Source organism: Ambystoma mexicanum, chromosome 1p (assembly GCF_040938575.1).
Source record: "Ambystoma mexicanum isolate Mex_15411 chromosome 1p, UKY_AmexF1_1, whole genome shotgun sequence".
In the NCBI taxonomy this organism is placed as follows: Eukaryota; Metazoa; Chordata; class Amphibia; order Caudata; family Ambystomatidae; genus Ambystoma; species Ambystoma mexicanum.
In genome coordinates this window covers 797,145,736-797,166,043 of record NC_090921.1, presented here as the reverse complement: position 1 = coordinate 797,166,043, position 20,308 = coordinate 797,145,736, and the positions used below count along the sequence as shown (strand labels likewise).

General features: G+C 46.3%; 1 protein-coding gene across 4 annotated transcripts in view; it reads right to left on the bottom strand.

Annotated features, from left to right (window-relative positions):
* TDRD10 (tudor domain containing 10) overlaps positions 1–20,308 on the bottom strand; it is a 1,872,714-nt gene that overhangs the window by 1,396,222 nt on the left and 456,184 nt on the right. The gene's annotated exons all lie outside the window — the stretch shown is intronic.

The following is a 20,308-nucleotide window of genomic DNA, read 5'->3' as shown; positions in this document are numbered from 1 at the left end:
GTTAGACTTCAAATACTAAGTATGCATTTTTTTAATTATCTTTAAAGTGTTATTGCGATAGGTGCCATAAAATTAAATACAGATGCAATTCAGCATTATGCATACATTATTAAAATGGCAGTTAAAACAACACAAACATACAAAAAACAAAATGCAGTTATGCCCCTGGTGATACGATGTTACTGAGCTTAATCAATGTAAGCTCTTTTCCCCTTGTTATAGGTATCCTTCCCAATGGTTTCTGGCTTTAACCCAACCTCTTGTAATCCTATTTGTTTAGTGTAGGTCTTACAAATGTACTTGATGCTCCCTTCATGGGCCAGTACATAAGACATTGCATCCTTGTTTTTACTCAAACGTGGCCGGGCTCAAAGCTTTGTTCAATCACACGTTGTTTTTAACCTATTCCATTTTCCAAGCTTAGACCAGCTTAGCCCACACTGCGTGGCTGTTTGAGGTGATCCTGGAAGACCAAATAAAGCTAAAATTACCCTGCCCACAAGTTTGGCTCCATAAAGTGCGGCCCAGTTACCATGTGTCCATGTTATTTATCAGTACATGTGCATCCCACCCATCATTTGGAGTGAAGCCTAAGCCCAGGTAGTCATGCGATTAAACATTTTCCGATGCACATTAAGTTGAAATTTCTTCCCATATTTTCTCTTCCCTTGGCATACCATAGTCTTGCTTTTGTTGCAATTGAGCTCTAGACTCTCAGCTTTACACATATCAGTGACATTTTTAAGTTGTTTTTTATGGCCACATCGGCCAGAGATCAAAACAGCATTGTCAGCGAACAAAAGCACACCAATTGTATCGCCATTTAAGGATGGGGAATTAGCCACAAGATTTTCAAGGCAACTGCGGTGTCAGTAATATGTTATGAAAACAGGGTAGGTGCTATAACGCACCACTGCCTAACTCCTTTGTCTACGTTAAAACTAATGTTACAATTCTCCCTCAAGGTCTCACTTAACCAGAGCAGAATTATTAGTGTACATTGCAAACATTTTCCTCAGACTTACATATTTTTGTAATAATACATTATCATCTGAAGCCCTGATCAATAATGATTAGCCCTCTTTGGAACACTGCTTGCAAGTATGATCTTACGTTGTTGGTCAGGATCCAATCTGCAGGGTGGATATGCAGTGCTGTACCGAATCTCTGAGGAGTTGATTAGCAAAATTGAGTGATAATTTAAAGGCATCCATTTCCCACCCTTCTTATATATTGGAACTATAATAGCTTGTCACCAAGAACTATGAAACCTCCCACTTAAGAGAATAAGATTGAACACAACAGTCAAAGGCAGTGCAAAAATCAATACCTCATCTTTAAAAAGATCTACAGAAACACAATCGAGACAGGAGTGTCAATACCAATCTCGGGTTCAACATTACTTAATTTGCAACATAATGCTTGTTAGTGTGGTAGCCACTCTTTGGGCGGAACATGGCTCAAGTACGTTATCTCTGTAACTCAAATGGGAGGCCACACATTTCCAGAAGTTACTTCAAAACTTCAATTCAAGGACTCCTGTAAAGACTGGAGCGGGGTATCTGTACTTCTGCCCCCTACATGGTTGGGTAAAGGTACAGAACAACCCCAGCAATGCTCTCAATTTGGCAAATGTGGCGAGCAGCCAGGCTTAAGCGTTCAGGAGGTGATGCAGGCAGGATTCTAAGTACAGTGTTTCCCCAAAGCCTCCACAAAGGAATGTCCACACACTATATTAGGTGATAAGACAGCTTCCTTATATAAAGTAATGTTAAGCAATGTAAACACATATTAATAATAACACTTTGTACTTGGAAAGACCTATTCAAAGAATGGTAAATATATACACTCTATTTGGTACTACACAAGACTTAAATTCAGTAATAACTGCACTAACTGCAGACAGTTTGTTTAAAATGGCAGGTGAATTCTTAAATAAGGTGTAACCAGCATAGAATAGGAAAACCAGCATAGAATAGGAAAGAAAAGCATGTTAATTATGAACAGTGGCAGAATGCTTTTCTTTAGACTAGTCAAGTATTTCAAATTGAGTATCACCCCCACCTGGGAAACCTGTAATCGAAAAGTTAGGGAGTAACTTATCTTTTGTTGAGTTTTACAGCCCAGTCCAATATTGTTCAACAACCTTGTGATTTCTTTAAAAAGTTCTACCACCCCAAAGTACCTGAGAAGCCGCAGGAGAACAGGATCCACGATGAATTTGGGACCCCTGGTCAACTCTTGAGGCTAGAAGATGCTCTTCCTCGTCACAGTACCTTTGGTTCCTTGGCAGGCGAAGTGACAAAATTTCTCGGCTTTAATCAACGATTCCCTCTGAGGATGGACCCCTTTGGAAGAAGGTGCCACTGGGATGCTGAGTCCAAGAATAAAAAGGAACCAAAGTCTTTCGGAATGGAATCAGTTTGACGCTTCGCGGTGCTCTCCTTTGGTCAACTATTTCTCAGACTGTAAAAATCCTGTGAAGAAGAAACTTGCTGTTGTTTCCTTAAAGGCTTGGTGGATGAAAATAAGAACCCTGGAACCCTTCAATGAATTCTGGCAGCGACAGGTGTATAGGTCACTTTTGGTGTTGAGTTTCGGAAAATATTGTGGTTTTCCGGCTGCAGCACCGACCTCTGGATGGCTTCTGGCGACCTGGACTCAACCACTGGAGTGGACCTCGCACCCTCACCAAGTCTCGACCCTTGGGACGACTTTGATAGCTTCTGGTGGCAGGAAACCCACAAGCTGAACTTCCACGGCACCCAATGACTCTGGGCTTTTCTCCGGCGGGAAAACGTGGTCAGTGGAGACTGCATGGATGTCCTTTCTAAGGTTCTTAGACAGTTTGGAACTTTCACAGCTCCGGGCGTCCAGTAGCACTACTCTTCTGGGCGGTAGACAGCAACGTCTTCCAGCAGTCATGAAGCACACCTCCGGACCCTGGGCGACACCAATGGTCTTCTCTGGCTCGAGATGTCCGGCACTCCTCCTCTGGACTTCAAAGACCCCTTCCCCGAATGGCAGGCATACAGCACTGGCTCCAGGATACTTCAATGAAGAGTAGCAGCTTTGCATTATGGTCCCTCGGGAAGAGGTCTCCTTTGCAGGTCCTCTCTGGATCAGTCCTTGGGAGACAAGACAGCTTTCGGATTGTTGAAGAAATGCAGCAGCAGACTTCTCTTCCAACTGGGCTTCAAGGTACAGCTTCTTCTTGCTAAGCTTCGACTTGGAGGTCCCCAGATATACACATCTGTCCCTCATTCACTCTGGCTGAGCCAGGCTCAGTCAGCCAATCACACAGTAGGGCATTCATGCAGGCAGGCAGCCAATCAGGCTCACAGGCATTCAGGCCATTCACTCCACCCAGACACCCATAAGAAAAGATGTTGATTGGGGCATCTACCCAGCCTTTCAACACACCACACTGCATTCATGTCAGTTTCAGGTTAGGCCGTCTCATTCATTGCGTCACACACTCAGGAATCAAGCACCCACAACAGAGAATGTGAGTTCACTTCAGACTCCATTCACACATGTCCCACCCCTAGGGTGTACCAACAACACACAACACCTGGGAAGGCTCCAGTCAGTCTGACCGAAGGCAGCCCCAGAGCCATATATGGTATTTCCACCCAACAGCCAGTCTGGGTGAAAGGGAACAACAGAGACATATATGGTGTTTCCACCCAACAGTCATTCAGGAGGAAGGGGCAGAGTCAGAGCTTTGAGAACCAAGGTAAAAGTCACTAGAAACCAAGAGGCGACAGGGGGAATCTTGCCTTGTGTCAGGAATCCACTGATTCCTATGGCAGGACCTGGGTATCCCAAAATTGAGTTTACTCAGAGCCACTGTCAAGTCAGCATGCAGCTGCCACCAGCCCATACCCTGCTCTGTGGGCAACACACAGGTGCCGAAAAACACACATAAGGGGTACAAGGGTGTACCCCGCCCAGGGGTGCCATAAGGGCATCCCATGGGTGATGTTCACCAAAGGATAAGAATGAAGAGCTGCACCTCCAGAGGTCCAGACAGGACCTCAGTGGTAGAAAACAGAGAAAACACAGACAGAGAAGTGGTAGGACAAGGACAGGGGGCCCTGTCCCACCATAAGGCATTTCCAGCATCACAGCTCCCATTTTGTGTCTCTCAAGTCCTTTTTTATTAGAGATCAGCATCTTGTAGCTGAGTCAGGCTGCTTTGATTTCTAATCTGTTAGCCCCCCTGTGATGATTCCAATGGAGTCATCACGGATTCCCCGGTGGTAACCCCCTCCCATGTGGCCAGGGGACAGCAACGGCTACCTGATCCTGATCCTGACCCTGGGGGCGGCTCTATAAGGGAGGATCACATTGGAGGAGACAGCCTCCAGTGAGATGTCATATCTCCATTAGATGAGGCATGGTATCCCCTATTTGCCCATGAAGAAAACCCCTTGATACCCAATACCCTTATATTCTAATACCATGCATCTGTTCGCCCCCTTTGAGAAAATAGAGAAACCTTTTCCCAAAACCCTTTAGACCAAACTTACATCCCTGGTGTAAAAAGCAGAAGCTCCAAGAATAATGTTTCCAGTTCTAATTCCCCTTCATATAGAACTGGCTTATTATAGGGAACCATTGAAAGTGATTTCCCAAGTAATCTGCATCAGTTAACATCCATGGACTGCAATTCCCACAACCACCCAAGTACTGGGACAAGGAGGAAGAAGGGAATGAAGCAGAGCAGAAGGAGCTTCAATGAGCGTGCTAGTTGTTTTCACAAGGCACATATGCGCAGGACATTTAAAGATGTTAAACTATTGGAGGCTGCTGTTTGAGAGAAGACGTTGCATCTCTCTGCGATGCGTGTGGAAGCTGGAGGCATGAAATGGTGTGGCAGAGACAAGGGGCTCACCAGCAGACAGGAAAAGTAATATTGCTCGAGCAGTAGGTGCCACAGAGATGCTAGGAACCAAGGGAAGATTCCTGGGCGTTCGGCAACTGGAGAAATCAACGTTACACCTGCCTGCGTCTGAAGGAAGGCAGGCGTGAGGGTCCAGAGCCGCAACGATGTGGAAGCAGCCCAGAGTGGAAAGCAGGCGGCAGAGCTGTGCTGTGTAAGCGTGAACGGGACCGACGACACTACACATAGCCAGTGAGTCAGCGCATGCAAAGTGGGGGCTGGGGGGCGTTTCGGCAACCGGGACAAACACCATTTGTAAACTTCACAGAGACAAACAGTAAGATGATTGTTTGCAAATCAAGAAGGCACATTGAAAGCACAAACCCCAGCCATATATTAATGCATGGAAGGCAGATATGGGGAAACTCGGAGCAAATGTTGAAACAACCAGATATACAAAACCAAGACAGAAATATACAATTGTGGAAGTAAAAGAGGGACTGTTACCTATGGAAATAAGAAGTCCTGGCAGGCGAGCAAACCAGGCAGCTACAAGTGCATGATAAGTCTTGACAGGGGATTATACCAGGCAGGTGCAAATCTACAGGAAGTCCCAAGAAAGGAATGTTTTTTGAACAAAGAAGGCAAATAGAAGAATTCAAAATTGTGAGTGTCGGAAGTGGACGTATTTGGAACCTTTGTGTGAATGTTACACGGTGTGGCTTGATGCTACAGGGTGCCTTCCTGTAACCTCGTAGGCACAGTGAGCTGCAAGGCTGGTAAGGTTAGCAACAGTGTGCGGATAGCATGGGCAGTACGGCAGTGCACTGTGGAGTTCAACTGATACAGAGACCTCAGAGATTACCCCTTTGACCAATGGTATGGGGAGGAGTGGAGCGAGTGCTGGACGCCGGGTGCGGAGACTGCCTGGTGGTGAGCAGTTGCCTTATTTTAACTGGGAGAAAAGCCAACAAGTGAGCTCCATCCCGTTTCTTTGCTCCTTCTAGTAAACACCACAGTGAGCATTGAGCATTTTGTTCTCTGCATGAAAAGTGTCGTGCTAAGCTGGGCATTCAAATTTTAAGATTTGCCTGCCTAAACTGTTACATTGCATTAAACTGGGGATGCTAGATTTTTTTTAGCTTTTAGAAAAATCACTTGCAGTCTGCGCTGTCTGTTCTGGCTGTTGGAGTCTGTCTACCATTGTGCTACTGGTGGAGCATAAGAAATCTAAACTTAACGCTGAGAGTTTTGCAGAGCTGAGACGAGGTGAGATAGTCTTGCAGTCTTGGCAGTTCTAGGTGGTTGGTGTTTATGGAGGAAAAAGGTGAGGAAAACGGGCGATTGCAGCAGCCAGTTGATTTGCCAAGTAGCGATATGAACTTAGAGGAGGAGTGAACGAGAGGCAAGGCACAAGACGCACAAAATACAACTACAAAAACATGTGGTTCTACTTCCTCAGTACCTTCCACTCGCTTCAACCGCCACACTCTTCTCACTACCCCCGGCCCCATTGGAAGCTTTAGTGGAAGTCACAGCATTTACTACCGGGTATTGTAACGATAGCAAATTAAGGAAATCCAGAGAAGCAGGAGAATGCTTAGAGACGTCAAATGATAAAACGATTTTGTTGGACAATCAAATCGGAGAGCCAATTGAAAAAGAAAAGAACGAAGCAGAAATGGCTACGAGTAAACAGAAGTCGCCGCTGGTTTCAACAGGTAATGAAGGGGCGAGCGATGCAAACTTCAAAATTACTGTTACAACAAGCGGGATCGGGGGAAGTCTTGAAACATACGTTTTCGTACTGAAAAATCACCCCACAGTTAAGATGTAAATCCCTGAACAAACAGAATATCTGGAGAGCTAGTGCCCTTGAGGTACAAGATGAAGTGCTCTTGGCATCAATAAAAGACTGAAACTTGTTCAGAAAGGGGAAATGACTTTCAGGAAACTCATTTAAATGAGGTGGCAGTGGAGTAAAACCAATAGCGGCACCCCCGAGTAATAGATTTAATGGGTTTGGGGGGGAACACAGAGTGGACAAGGCATACCAAGGCTGGAATCTCCAGGAAAAACTCAAATAAAAGAGCCCACTGAAAGACCGGGAAACGACTGCCACACTCCAAGGACGCCTTTTACAGGCGAAAGGGTGGAAGAGGTTGCGCCTTGGGGGCAACAAACTGAGAACAGCAGGAAACAGAAAAGACCATGAACTTCCAAGAATACTGTCGAAAGGGAGAATCAACAATGCGGGGAAAGTCCACAAAAGATCCCCAGTGAATCGGAGACCTATGAAGCAATACAGAGACTTTCTGGGCATGACACAAGAACTGGAAAGGGATTCCCCTGGACCCAGGGGAATAGACACAAATACTCTGGCGGTGTTGAATGTCACTATGGCGCCATTCACTAAACTTTATGAAAGCATGCACGAACAACTCCATGATCATACAACATTACTGGCTATGATGAATTCAAAGATTCTCTTCGTAGAACGTTTTAAAACTGCGCTCCAGGGCAATATGGATAGCACATCTGTGCAGATTACAAACATTCTGAAGAGCATTCTAGAACCAATAATATATGACAAAGAGGAGAGGAGGTCTCAAAGGTTAAAAATGGGGCAGCAAAAACTGGACAAAAGATTAAATACAGAGAGTGTGGTGGTGAGTGGGGGTAAGGATCTAAAGGAAAGAGAAAACCCTTTGCCTAAGAATCAGATGGCGGAGGGTAGAAGGAACCCCTTGCTTTTGCTAAAGACTACTATATCAGACAGGACACCAAACAAAATTGACTTATGCAGTCCAATTTATACAGGAAAACAAGTGTATAAATGATATCATCTTGGACAAGTCTGAAAAAACAGCTCAGGTGGAGGTGGAAGAGGAGATACAGGGAGTCCAAGAGTCAGTCTCACTTACGACTCAGTTGGAAGCAAAGAAGGAGTATAAGATATTTTCATTATCTAAACAGGGATCAAAGAAAGGAGAACAAGGAAGGCAATATCCGGTATTGCTGCAGAGGAAGCAGAAGGGTGATTAGGAAAATAAACACCCAGTGAAAGAATAACAACAAAATCTAAGAATCAAAAAGAAGCGAATAGACCAAGATGCAACGAAGCGCGAGACTTCATACGGAACCTGGTCATACTGTTGAAGGAAACAGATCTGCAAAATTGGAAAACAGTAACTACAAAAGCAACATAGAACACCGTCAGAGTACGTCTTCGATATCATCTACTGAATACAGTCACTGAGGCAGACATATCAACAGAGGTGACATTGAGGACAAGCCTGGAAAAAAAAAAAAGAAAAAAAAAAGAAAAAAAAGAAAAAAATAATAAAAATCGCACACTGTAGACAACAGATGTTCTCTCAAGCGAGGGACGTGAGATTGCGCTTAACCTTTTCTGATACAAGGGAAGGGAAAATTGAGGTTACAAGCAGACAAACTGGAGAGGTTGGCAAACATCAAGATGAAGACCAAAGACTGCTATTAGTGGGAGATGATCTTAAAACAGGGCTTGGTAAGCCTCTAGTGGTACAACAGCGAAGCCTTTCCTTGGAGCAGAAATGGAGTGCCTTTAGAATAAAAGACAAAGTAGAGAAGTCATGGAGAGATCCTGCATTCGATCAATATCTTGAAAACGTGAAAAGGGGGCGCAAAATATGTATGGACTACCTTGATAGGGAAGGAGAAGAATGGAAAAATGGTGAAAGGAAACTTTATGATCGAACACAAGCAGCTCAACGGTACAGAAAGATATCAGAAAAAAGATCAACAACACAATTCACGAAGGAAGACAGACATTATGCTGAAAATGCAAGGAGAGAAAGATTGAGAAGTCCCAAAAACCCTAAAGGGAAACCGCAAGTAAAAAGAGTAGAAAGGGGAACGAGACTCTTGGTGGGAGGAAAGAAGCCAAAACCTACTCCAACTTGAACGGCTTTTATACATCGAAGACAGCCTAATCCTAAACATAGCCAATGTCTTAAGATTGTTGCACCAAATTCTGCATTTATTGCGGATTGACATGAATGATCTACAAACGATTGAATGTGTGAAGGAGGAAATGTTGGATAACGTGATAATTCACGTACCATCAAACATGGTGGAACATCAACTGCTACAAGAGGCAAGAGCCTTATTGCCATTAAGATTTGCCTTGAGAGCGATATCAGAGTCTAGAGACAAAAGGAGAAAGGATGAAAAGAAGTAAAAACAGCAGAGTACGCCAAGGGATCTGAGAAGAATCTAGATTATTAAGAGAAGAGCATAATAAGCATTGAGAATAAAATGACTACAAGAGACACTGACACCAGGCATCAGATGAGGAGCGGAGGCAAAGAAAGGGAAAGTTGGAGTGATTGGCAAGAAGAATGTCCAATAAGAAGGAGTGAGACATAATTGAGCCAAGAAATCAAACATCAGGAAGACTCCCTGGGAAGTTGGGATTACAAGAGGATTTGGACATTTATTTGGGAAATCAGTACGTGACAGGGGGGAAAATAAGACATAATGCGTCTTATTCTAAGTTTGCAGGTCTGGAAACAACGGTGCGGGTAAGCTTACCGCCTCTGTTGTTTCTGAACTGGCAAACTGTGGGTTTGCCTGCTGAAGCCGTTGTGCCCGACAGGCCTGACCCTGCCGGGCACAGCAGCCATGGTAGGCAAAGCTGTCACAGAAGCATCGGCACTGTTAACAACGGTGCCGGTGCTTACGTTGTCACCATTGCCATAGAGTCCCATTCGACTCTATGGGAATGGGGACTTACAATTTGCCAGCGCCTGACTTTCCGGCCTTCCAGGGTTGTAATCCCCCGGTGTTACCGGGAAGTCAGGCGCCAGTAAATATTTACGGGTCCGGTGGCAACATGCCAGAAGCACTGGCATGGTTAGCGCCAGACCCGTAAGGAGGCCCAATATGTCTTCAAGAGACTTGGCTATCTAAAACCAATACTAGAAGGATACACAATCTATTTAAACAAGGCTATAAGAGGCCCTAAAGGGAGACTCATGTCTGGGCTGTTGACTGCCATAAAAAATACAAGTAATAGACACTTGTAATCCAAACCCATACATCCACATTTTAAAATTAAAGATGGAGGTATGGACCACTTTGTTTAATCTGTATTGGAATTACGAGGCAAAGGTGTTGAAGGATTTTCAATCCATGGTCTTGGGGTTGATAGACGAGCCTCTGGAAAAAGGGACAATGTTTTGACCATTGTAACAAATTAATATCTGAAGATCGTGTCACATTATCAAGTGCTGAGAAGAGAACTAAGATCTAGAAACATTCATATGCTAAATGGTCAAGTAACAGGGGACAAACCGGCAAAATCAACTTGGAAGAGGAAAAAGGAGAAACAGGTACTAGATTACATTGAAAATAGACTATCAGACATCCAAACGCTTAAGGTTATTGATACAAATCAGAGTGATCATAACATCTTAAAGTTAACATTTAACATATGGTTTGGTAGGAACAATGAGAGGTACCCGGTAGAGGGCCAGGTAGTGTTGAGTGGTAATAGGCCATTGATGAATAAGAAGAAAATCACTTGGTTGACAAGGGAGCTTCTAAGTGAAAATAACAGTGGGAAGGAAGAACAAGCCAGGGTAGGCAGGCAATATACTGCCCTATTGACACACAGTTTAATGTACCAAGGAAAACAGGCTTAAAACACCTTTGCCCAAGAGCATGTATATGATGTAGAGGTAGCAAGGGAAAAAAAAGAGTTAAAGGCAAGCGTAAACAAATTAAAGAAGCTAAATGATACTGAGCGGATAAAGGATTAAAAAATAAAGCTAACAAGCTGGATTAAAGTTAGAAAGCCGTCATACCGTCTTCAGGAAGGATTCCCTGGCGGCTGTGGAGTCGATGGCAGCTTCGCCACCATTAGAATGTTCCACTTGTTTGTTACATCCTGTTTCGCTCTAGTCTTTCTGTCCTCTGGTTTCTTGCTTCCGTATGTAACCACGCCCCTTTGTCTTGGCCGGCGCGTTGCAACTCTTTGCATTGCGCTCCAGTACCGGCTCTGTGCTTTCCTCTGGCTTTGCCAAGTATCGTTGTCTACCGGTCCCAGCCCGGTGCCAGTTCTCTTGCCTGTTATATTGAGTTAATAGTATAGTTCCATTCTAGCCCGCTGGTTCGTCCTCCTTCATTCTAGCCTTTCTTTTCCTTCTCGCTTTCTTTCTCCGTTTACCTACACTCCCAGCCGAGTCAATCCTCTTTCTTACGGCTCCTCTGCCCCTCCCACTTTTTCTCTCTGCCACTTGCTTTCGGCAGTTTCTCGGCTTTCTGTCTCTTACCTTTTGTTCTTTCTTCCTTTGGTGTCCGCTACCTCTGGCTGCCTTCATCCGCCCTGTGGCGATCCTGGTTTCCTTGTCCATGGGATTCCAGCCTTGTCGGAATTCTACACAGTCAGCTTTCGACTCCTCGCATCACATGACCAGGAGTCCTATTACCAGTTCCATCAATCTACCTGGACTTAAACTTACCTGGAGTTTCTGCACATCTACTCTGCAATCAAGACCCAAAATCCTTCAGAGGATTTTTTTAAGCTTCCGTTTTTTTCTCTCTGCTCGGCCTCTTCGGGAAGGGGCCCTTTGCTTTCCTGTTCTATCAGGGGGGCAGTGTGGCTTCTAACCGCGGAAGGCCATACCTCTTCACAAAAAAGAAGACTACAAGGAGAAAGGGGCGAAGATGCAAGTCTTCATCAGAACATTCAGGTGAGGAGGAATGGGTTCAGGAACAAAGCAGTTCTGATTCTGAGAAGTCTTGTGTCAAGTTTGACAAAATCATTGGATCATGCAGCAAGATGCAGAAAAAAAAATCTTTCTGATATTTCATCTAAAACACAAGGTTTATCTGGCACTTGATTAATGCAATTAATACGTCACAGGCAGCATTATTGACTAACACAATACCGGCTGCACGGTGGAGGGAAAATTTTACAGACCTGTATGATTGCCCGAAGGGGGTAGTAGAAAGAATGGATGGGAAAAAAAAGGTTGAAAGAATTGGAAAGAGGATATTGTGAACTTAATAAAGCAAGTAACTATAGATCACCAGGCCTGGGCGGGATGACAAATACAATGGGCCTCATTCCGAGTCCGGCGCTAACCAATGGCGGTAGTAGCGCCTTGGTCGGCACCGGACCCGTACGGCACCGCCCTGGTGGAATGGGAAATTACCGCCCTATTCCGAGTTGACCAGGGCGGTAATTTCCCATTCCCCAGGGCCCTTCCCCATTCCCAAATGAGCCCCCATAGGACTCAATGGGAATGGGTAAATTGCAAATAACGGTGACCGTACTTTACGGTCACCGTTATTGGCTAAAAAGCCCCTTTGCCCCCTCGTCCCTGACGCCTGCTAAAAGCAGGCGTTAAGGACGAGGGCGCAAAGGGAACTCGGAATGTGGCGGTAAGGGATTACCGGCACCGGTCTCGTTAACGGTGACCGGTATCCCTTACCGCCATACTTGGAATGAGGCCCAATGTTACAAAATAGGTAGCAGGCGGTCCTCTCCAGAAAGAACATGGCATGAGAACGTGTTCTGTGGTTTTTTTCCCACTCTGAGATGAGAGTTTGCAGCCATCACTTTTTGCTCACTGTACCTTTCACAGATGGGAAATATCCATTTGCATATCAGTCTTTGTCCCGCCCACATGGGCAGTCCAGCACTGAAATGCTATGGCAATTTCCTTCTGAACAAGAGTACCAACAGCAACCCCCATACACGTGTTTCAGCCTTGTTGGGCCTCATCAGTGAGGTGGAGCTGTGCCTCTCTGAGCATGGTGAGCAGGGAGTCCACATCTGGGTTCCCCCAGGTAACTCACTGATGAGGCCCAACAAGGCTGAAAGACGTGTATGGGGTTGCTGTTGGTACGTTTTCCTGGCATTGAGGGCTGGACTGCTTTTGTTGGCGGGACAAAGACTGATGAGCAAATAGATATTCTTCCTTTGTGAAAAGTACAGTGAGCTAAAAGCAATGGCTGCGGACTCTCACAGTGGGTAAAACCACAGAACAGGTTATAATGCCATGTTCTTTCAGGCGCCTGCTAACCTTTTTTGCAAATACAATGTTAAAAGAGAATGTGTAAGATTGTGCATGTTTCTTGCTGGAATTATTCTGCATGGAAAGAAGAAACAAAAGGGTACCAAGCTCTTGGAAAACAGCAGTAATAGTTCCCATCTTTAAAAAGGGCTATAGGAACAAGTCTAACAATTACAGGCCGATCGCCTTACTTGATGTATCAGGTAAGATGTTTGCGAACTTGGTGGTAAAAGACCTTAAGAGGTGGACAATTGATGCTCAAAAGTTTGATCCCTTACAAGCAGGGTTTGTGAAGGAGATGGAAACATCGCTAAATGTATTTCTGATCAATAAATTAAAAGCCTGAGGGATTAAAACAAAGAAAAAAAACATTTAGCGTTTATAGATCTGGCCCAGGCTTTTGATACTATCAACAGAAGAACAAGTTACTTACCAACTGGTAACGTTCTTTCGACTGAGTGTTCCTCCAATGTATTCCACATCTTTGACATGTAATGTCCACAGCTGTGCACTTCGGAAACTTTTTCGGCAGAGGGCGTCCTTCGTCGATGACGTCGGGTCAATGTCCCTCGAAGGCCTCCATCAAGGGCGACGTCACCGGATGTTATAAAAAGGACACACAGCACCCTTAGCCTCAGTTTAAGTTTTTTTCCCCCAGTACGTGTGGCACCAGTCTCATGCCTGCTTGACTGCTTGACTGCTTATAGCCTTGCGGAAAGGTAAGCTGCAATCGCATAGGAAATACTCCACAGGGGCAGTCTGGGAGGGCGATGTGGAATACGTTGGAGGAACATCCAGTGGAAAGAACGTTACCAGTTGGTAAGTAACTTGTTCTTCGACTGGATTGTGTCCTCCAACGTATTCCACATCTTTGACAGACTCCCAAAGCAGTACCAGAAAATGGAGGAGGGAAAAGAATTTAGAGTACCCAATCAGATGGCGGAACAAAGAACTACCTTACCAAAGGCCATATCCTGACCATGGATTGTATCCAGGGAGTAATGCTTAACAAAGGTGTGAATCGAAGCCCATGTAGCGGCATCACAAATATTCCTAATAGGAACACCCCGCTGGAGGGCGGTGGAAGTAGCCACGCCCCTATTGGAATAAGCTCTCAATCCTTCAGGAGGGTCCTTACCCGCCAATCGGTAACACTCCGTAACAGTGAGGATAATCCAGCTGGACAAGGTCTGTTTGGTAACAGCCTGGCCCAATCGGTATCCAGCATATCCTACAAAGAGTTGATCGTCCACTCTGACCCTGGACATCCTGGAAATGTAAAAGCTCAGAGCTCTCCGAGGATCCAACCGATGGAGACACTTCTCTTCCTTACCAGGATGAGGAGGAGGAGGAGGATAGAAAGATGGGAGAACCACCTTCTGACTCAAATGAAATTCAGATACTACCTTAAGTAAAAAAGGAAGGACGTACCCACAGCACAACCCTGTCCTTGTGAAACACAGTGAAGGGTGGTTTAGAGGAAAGTGCCTGCAGTTCACTCACTCTGCGGGCGGAAGTAACCGCAACCAAGAACAGAGTCTTGAAGGACAATAACCTCAAAGGACAAGAATGCAAAGGTTCAAATGGAGGACCCATGAGAAATTTCAAAATCAAATTAAAATGCCAAACGGGCACCTGGAAAGGGAACAGCGGGAACACAGTCAGTCCTTTAAGAAATTGAGAAATCAAAGGAATCTTAAAGTAAGAACATTCTTCAGATGAGTGCTTAAAGATAGACGGCGCTGCCAGGTAACCCTTAATGGTACCCACGTGAAGGCCCCTGTGGGGCATAGAAAGTAAGAAAGACAAAACCATAGGAATGGAGCACTGAAAATTATCAACATTGTGACCTCTGCACCAGTTGCAGAACTTACGCCAACGGACACGGTACAGAGATTTCGTTGCAGCCCGCCTGGCCGAAAGCATCACCTCCATCACGTCATCCGGGAGGTCTCAATCCTTATACCTCAACCTTTCAGATACCAAGCGTGAAGGTTGAGAGTCTTGACCTCTGGATGGAGAACCTGACCTCCCCTTGCGCGAGAGCAGATTCTCTCGGTAGGAAAGACAGTGTGGAGGGCAGCAGTTGGACATTTCTAGAAGGTCCGGGTACCATGCTCTCCTGGTCCAATCCAGAGCAATGAGGATCATGTGGGAACCGAACCTCCGTACCCTCCGCAACACTTGAGGAATGATGGGGACTGGAGGAAACGCGTATAGCAGCGGGAATGACCAATCCACTACGAACACGTCTCCCAAGGCTCCTCTTGGAGGAAATTTCCTTGAGCAGAATCTCTCACCCTTCTGGTTGACACTGGTGACGAAGAGATCCACTTATGAGGTTCCCCAAAGGGCGAAGATCTCTTGAAGGACTTCCTGAGACAACTCCCATTCGTGAGAGATCGTGCTCTGCCTGCTCAGAGCACCCAACGCTGCATTTTCGTCTCCGGCCAGATGAACTGCCCAGATCGAAATTCCCTGCTGGATGGCCCAGAATCAGAGCTGCATTGCCTCTCTTCACAACGGGAGTGACCCTATCCCCCTTTTTTGTTAAGGTAATGCATGACCACGGTGTTGTCCGTCATGATCAGGACACTTTTCCCCCGGAAAGACGGCAGGAAAGCCTTCAGAGCTTGCCCGACGGTCCTCAGCTCTAACAGATTAATGTGGAGTTTGGACTCCGACGGAGACCAACGACCGCTGGCGGTCAAGTCGTTGGCATGAACGCCCCATCCTGTGAGGGAAGCATCCGTCACTTCAGTTACCCCCGGCCATGGTTGCCAAAACGGCTCCCCCTTCATCAGGTTCCCCTCGTTGGCCCACCACAGAAGATCCTGGGAGGACGAGAGTGGAATTTGAACGGAATCCGACATCCTGCCTGAGAACTGCAAGCACTGCATCTTGAGGACCCATTGCAGGGATCTCATCCTCAGCCAGACCTCTGGCACCAGAAAAATGCAGGATGCCATGAGGCTGAGCAACTTTAAGAATTCGAAAGCCGTGAGACTCTGGGCATGTTGAAACATGTCCACCATCTGCACAATGTGATGAGCCCTCACCTTGGGAGGCGTGCATTTCCCCAAGGACGTGTAACACAGCCCCGATGTACTGGAGCTGTTGGGAAGGTGTCAGATGAGACTTCTTGAAATTGAGGGAAAAGCCCAGCCTGTGGGGTTGGCCAGGTGAGACTGAGGTGATCCAATGCTTGCTCGGGAGAGCGGCCCGGATCGCCAGCCGTCCAGGTAGGGGTAGACGTGAATCCTGCTTCGTCTGAGGTACGCTGCCACCACCACCATTAGCTTGGTGAAGACCCTCGGGGCGGAGGTCAATGCGAATGGCAGGACCCAAAACTGAAAGTGCAAGTCTCCAGCCGCAAACCTCAGGTAATTTCTGTGCCTGGGATGAATCGGCACATGAAAGTAAGCATCCTGTAGGTCCAGTGACACCAACCAATCCTGAAGTTGAAGGGCCTGGACGACTTGAGAAAGAGTAATCAACTTGAACGTGTCCTTCCGGAGAAGTTTGTTCAACCAACGCAAGTCCAGGATGGTTCTCAATCACCCGTCTTTCTTTGGGATCAAAAAATAAGGGGAATACCATCCTTTGTTCCTCTCCGCTACAGGCACCAGTTCTATAGTGCCTTTCTCCAGCCGAGTTATGGTTCCCTGCGCAAGGAGCAGATCTGGAAGCTTCAAAGAGAGTTTCCCCGGTGGATTGTCGTGAGGCCGCTTTAGGAAGGGAAGGCAGTAGTCGTGGGCTATCGTATCCAGAACGCACACATCCAAAGTAATGGCTTGCCACTCTTCAAGATGCTGAGATAGCCTGCCCCCAACGGGCGAACCATGGCACATGGCCTCATGACTGTTTTGGAGCAGCTGCAGCAGTGCCTGAAGGCAAAGAGGCAGCTGCCCGAGCGGCTTTGGCACCTCGATTTCCCCGACCACCACGTTTTCGCTAGCCCCTTTGACTGGCGGCCCCTCTCGCTCTACCAAAGGAGGAGTAGCAACGAAAAGAACCTCCCCTCCACTGCTGTCCCATAGGAAGAAAAGGCGGAGGTTGACGCACAGCGGCGCTTAAAGATTTTGCTGCCGCTTTTGAGGTCTGCAACCTCTCAAGGCTCTCGTCAGCCATGTTGCCAAACAAATTTGCGCCATCAAAGGGCATGTTCAGAAGACAGGCTTGCACATCCGGAGCAAAACCTGACTTCAACAACCACGCAAATCTGCGTATAACGGTGCTTGCAGCCATGGACTGGCTATCACGGTCGGCCGTATCCAAACCCGACTGAAGGGATTCGCACATGCATCCTTGCCGTCTTGCACGAGAGCAGGGGAACCCATAGCTTTCTTCCCCCTCTGGAATATGCTCAGCCGCTCAAGAAACAGTTCCACACTATGTGTGAGAACCTTGCAAAGGCACAAGTGGAGTTGGCCGATTTCAATGCCATGCTCCCCACAGAAAATATCTTCCGAGCCCAACCGTCGAAGCGTTTGTCGTCCCTATCAGGAGGGATGGTAGGGTCCTCCGCCTAACTCGAGGTGGTCGTAGCCGACTGAAACAACTAAACTCTCGGGAGGGGGGTGAGTGGATAAATAGCTGGGGTCGCCAACGGAAATGCGGTACTTTGTCAAAGATTTATTAACAGCCGAAGAGATTCCGGTGACTGCCAAGCAGCTGCCACCCTTTTCTGTAAGGTGAGATGAAACGGTAACACCGGGTCAGAGGACAGACCTTGATCTAAAATGTCGATCATCCTGCACAAAATCTTCAGGAGGCCTGGACCAGCCCAAATACTCTGAGACGCTAGCAATAAACCGCCTGTATGAAGAATCAGCATGAGCCACTGGCTCAGGCCTACCAAATTCCACTTCCGGAGAAGTGCCCAACCCACTGGCATCATGAAGGGTTTGCCTTAACTCTTCCAATTGACTGTCTCCAGAAAAGATTGGAGCCACATCAAGTTCACCAGGGTCCACAAATTCAGACCTTTCTGCCTGTTCATATATGTCATCCAGAGGGAATTGGCCTGGGGACAGAAGAGGGCCTGGAGTCCAATACTGGCCTCCCAGACTTTGCCGTAGCCTTCCTTGGAAGATCCAGGGTACTCCAATGCCAAATTGCGGGCAAAAATACCCAAAAGGCGTCTAGGGCGCCGTAGGCTGATAAGACAGCAAAGCGTCGACGTCCGAGTCAGACGGACATGGCTCCGACAGTCGACGCCGTCTTCGAGCATTTAGCAGTTTGCAACGGTCTCGCCGGAGATGAGGACCAAGACCTGGAAGCACGTCACTTGCCACTATCAGAAGCCTTGTCCGAACGGTACCTCAAAGGTTCCCGGTGCAAGTCGCATTACGCACCCGAGCCCGAAGGCGTGCGAGCCACAGTACGAGACTGTTCCTTGCCTGCTTTGTTAGAAGGCACGACCGGAGATGTGCCCTGCGATTGAAATATCCGTAATAATACCGTTCCTCCGGTGACAGCGCTTCCGAGAACACCGCGACGAGTAACAAGAATGGCAGGAACTACTCCGGGTCCAAGAAACCCGGGCCTCCTCCTGACGCAGAGATTTGCCCCTCGAATTGCCGGTGGACACCCTTTTGGTTTTCGATTTAGAAGTACAGGACTTACTGGGCTTAGAACCCCTACCTACCTGGAGCTTCACCTTCCGCAAGGCCTTGGCAGACAGTGACTGCCATTTAGAACAGTCATCAGTGTCATGACTCTCGCCCAAGCACCACAAACAAATGCGATGTAGGTCGGTGATCGACATTTTTGACTCGTAGTCCCGGCAGGTTTTGAAGCCAGACCGCGAAGTCAGTGGGGTCGAAGAAAAAGACATCTCTACGATGAAACACACAAGGCGCGCCGAGTCCTCGAAGCAAACACGTTTGCGGAAAAAACAGAACTGAGGCTACGGGCGCCGTACGTCCTATTTATAACATCCGGTGACGTCGCCTTCGTGGGACATCGACCAGACATCAACGCAGGACGCCCTCTACCGAAAAAGTTTCCGAAGTGCACATCTGTGGACATTACATGTCAAAGATGTGGAATACGTTGGAGGACACAATCCATTCGAAATAGGCTTTGGGTGAAATTAAAAGCATGGGAGTGTCCAACTGGAATCCTCCATCCAATTATAGACCTGTATTTGAATACATTCCTAAAGGTAAAGTTGGATGAGAAGGGAACATTGTCAGAGAGGATCCCTATTAAAAAGGAACTAAGACAATATTGTACATTAGCACCAGAGTTGTTTAACCTATTTACTTCAGATCTTCATAAACAAATGCAATCGGTAAGAAGCTTTCCACCTACAATTGATGGTGGTTCGGTGAGAAGATTGCTATCCGCTGATGACCTGGTGTTGATTGACCAGACCCAGATAGGTCTGCATAGGCAATTAGATGCGTTACAAAGGTATACGGAAGAGAATGGGTTAAAAATCAATGTATCCAAATCAAGAATCTTGATCTTCCAAACGCCAGGGACAGAGAAGGTGACTAAATTCTCATGGTACCTTCAAACAAAAGAGCGATTATGGAAGTTAATACACTGGTGTCTTTGGGGAAGCATAGTGTTAGAGATGCACCAAGGGAAACTGTGCTGCGGAATAAAGCTGCAAATCTGGCTGCACAGGGGTGTAAAATCCTGTGAAAATGTGGGACCTTTTCCTTGGAACCAGTGGTGGCGTTTTACAGGATGAAAGTGGTACCGATACTGACCTATGGTGCGGAAGCATTTTTTTTGTTTCATCAGCAACAGTATTAGAAGGGGTATTTTGGAAGAAAGTACTTGGACTGCCCAAATCAATACCAATACAGGTGATAAGAATGGAGCTGGGGTTGACTTCCTTATATGCAATGGTCACGTGGACAAGTTTGTCATTATATAGGAAATGCATTTAAGAGACCCGTGAGGGGATTTGCTATGATTAAGGGAGCACTGGAAAGGAAATCTGAGCCAGTCCTCATAGAATGGAAACCAATCTGTGATAAGATATTAAAAGATTTGAATGTCACAGAGGAAATTTTTATAAACAACCCAACATCAGTGAAACATAAGCTTTGGAATAAAGACTGAATTGCAACACCGCAACAAAGACAATCCTTTAAACTGTACACACAGATTATTTCAGAAAGTAGAAGGCTATGCACGAGACCTGGTTATCTTGTGAAATTCCAAGTGCAGATTGTAGAACTCAGTACTTGCGCTTCAGAGTCAACGTGTATAAGACAAAGGAAATACTTGCTACTTGAAGGAAGGACAAATAGAGGGATGTTAAATGTAGAGTATGTAAATTAGACAGTCAGTGGAATCTTTAAAACATTGGTACTTTTTGGTACTGCCTAAA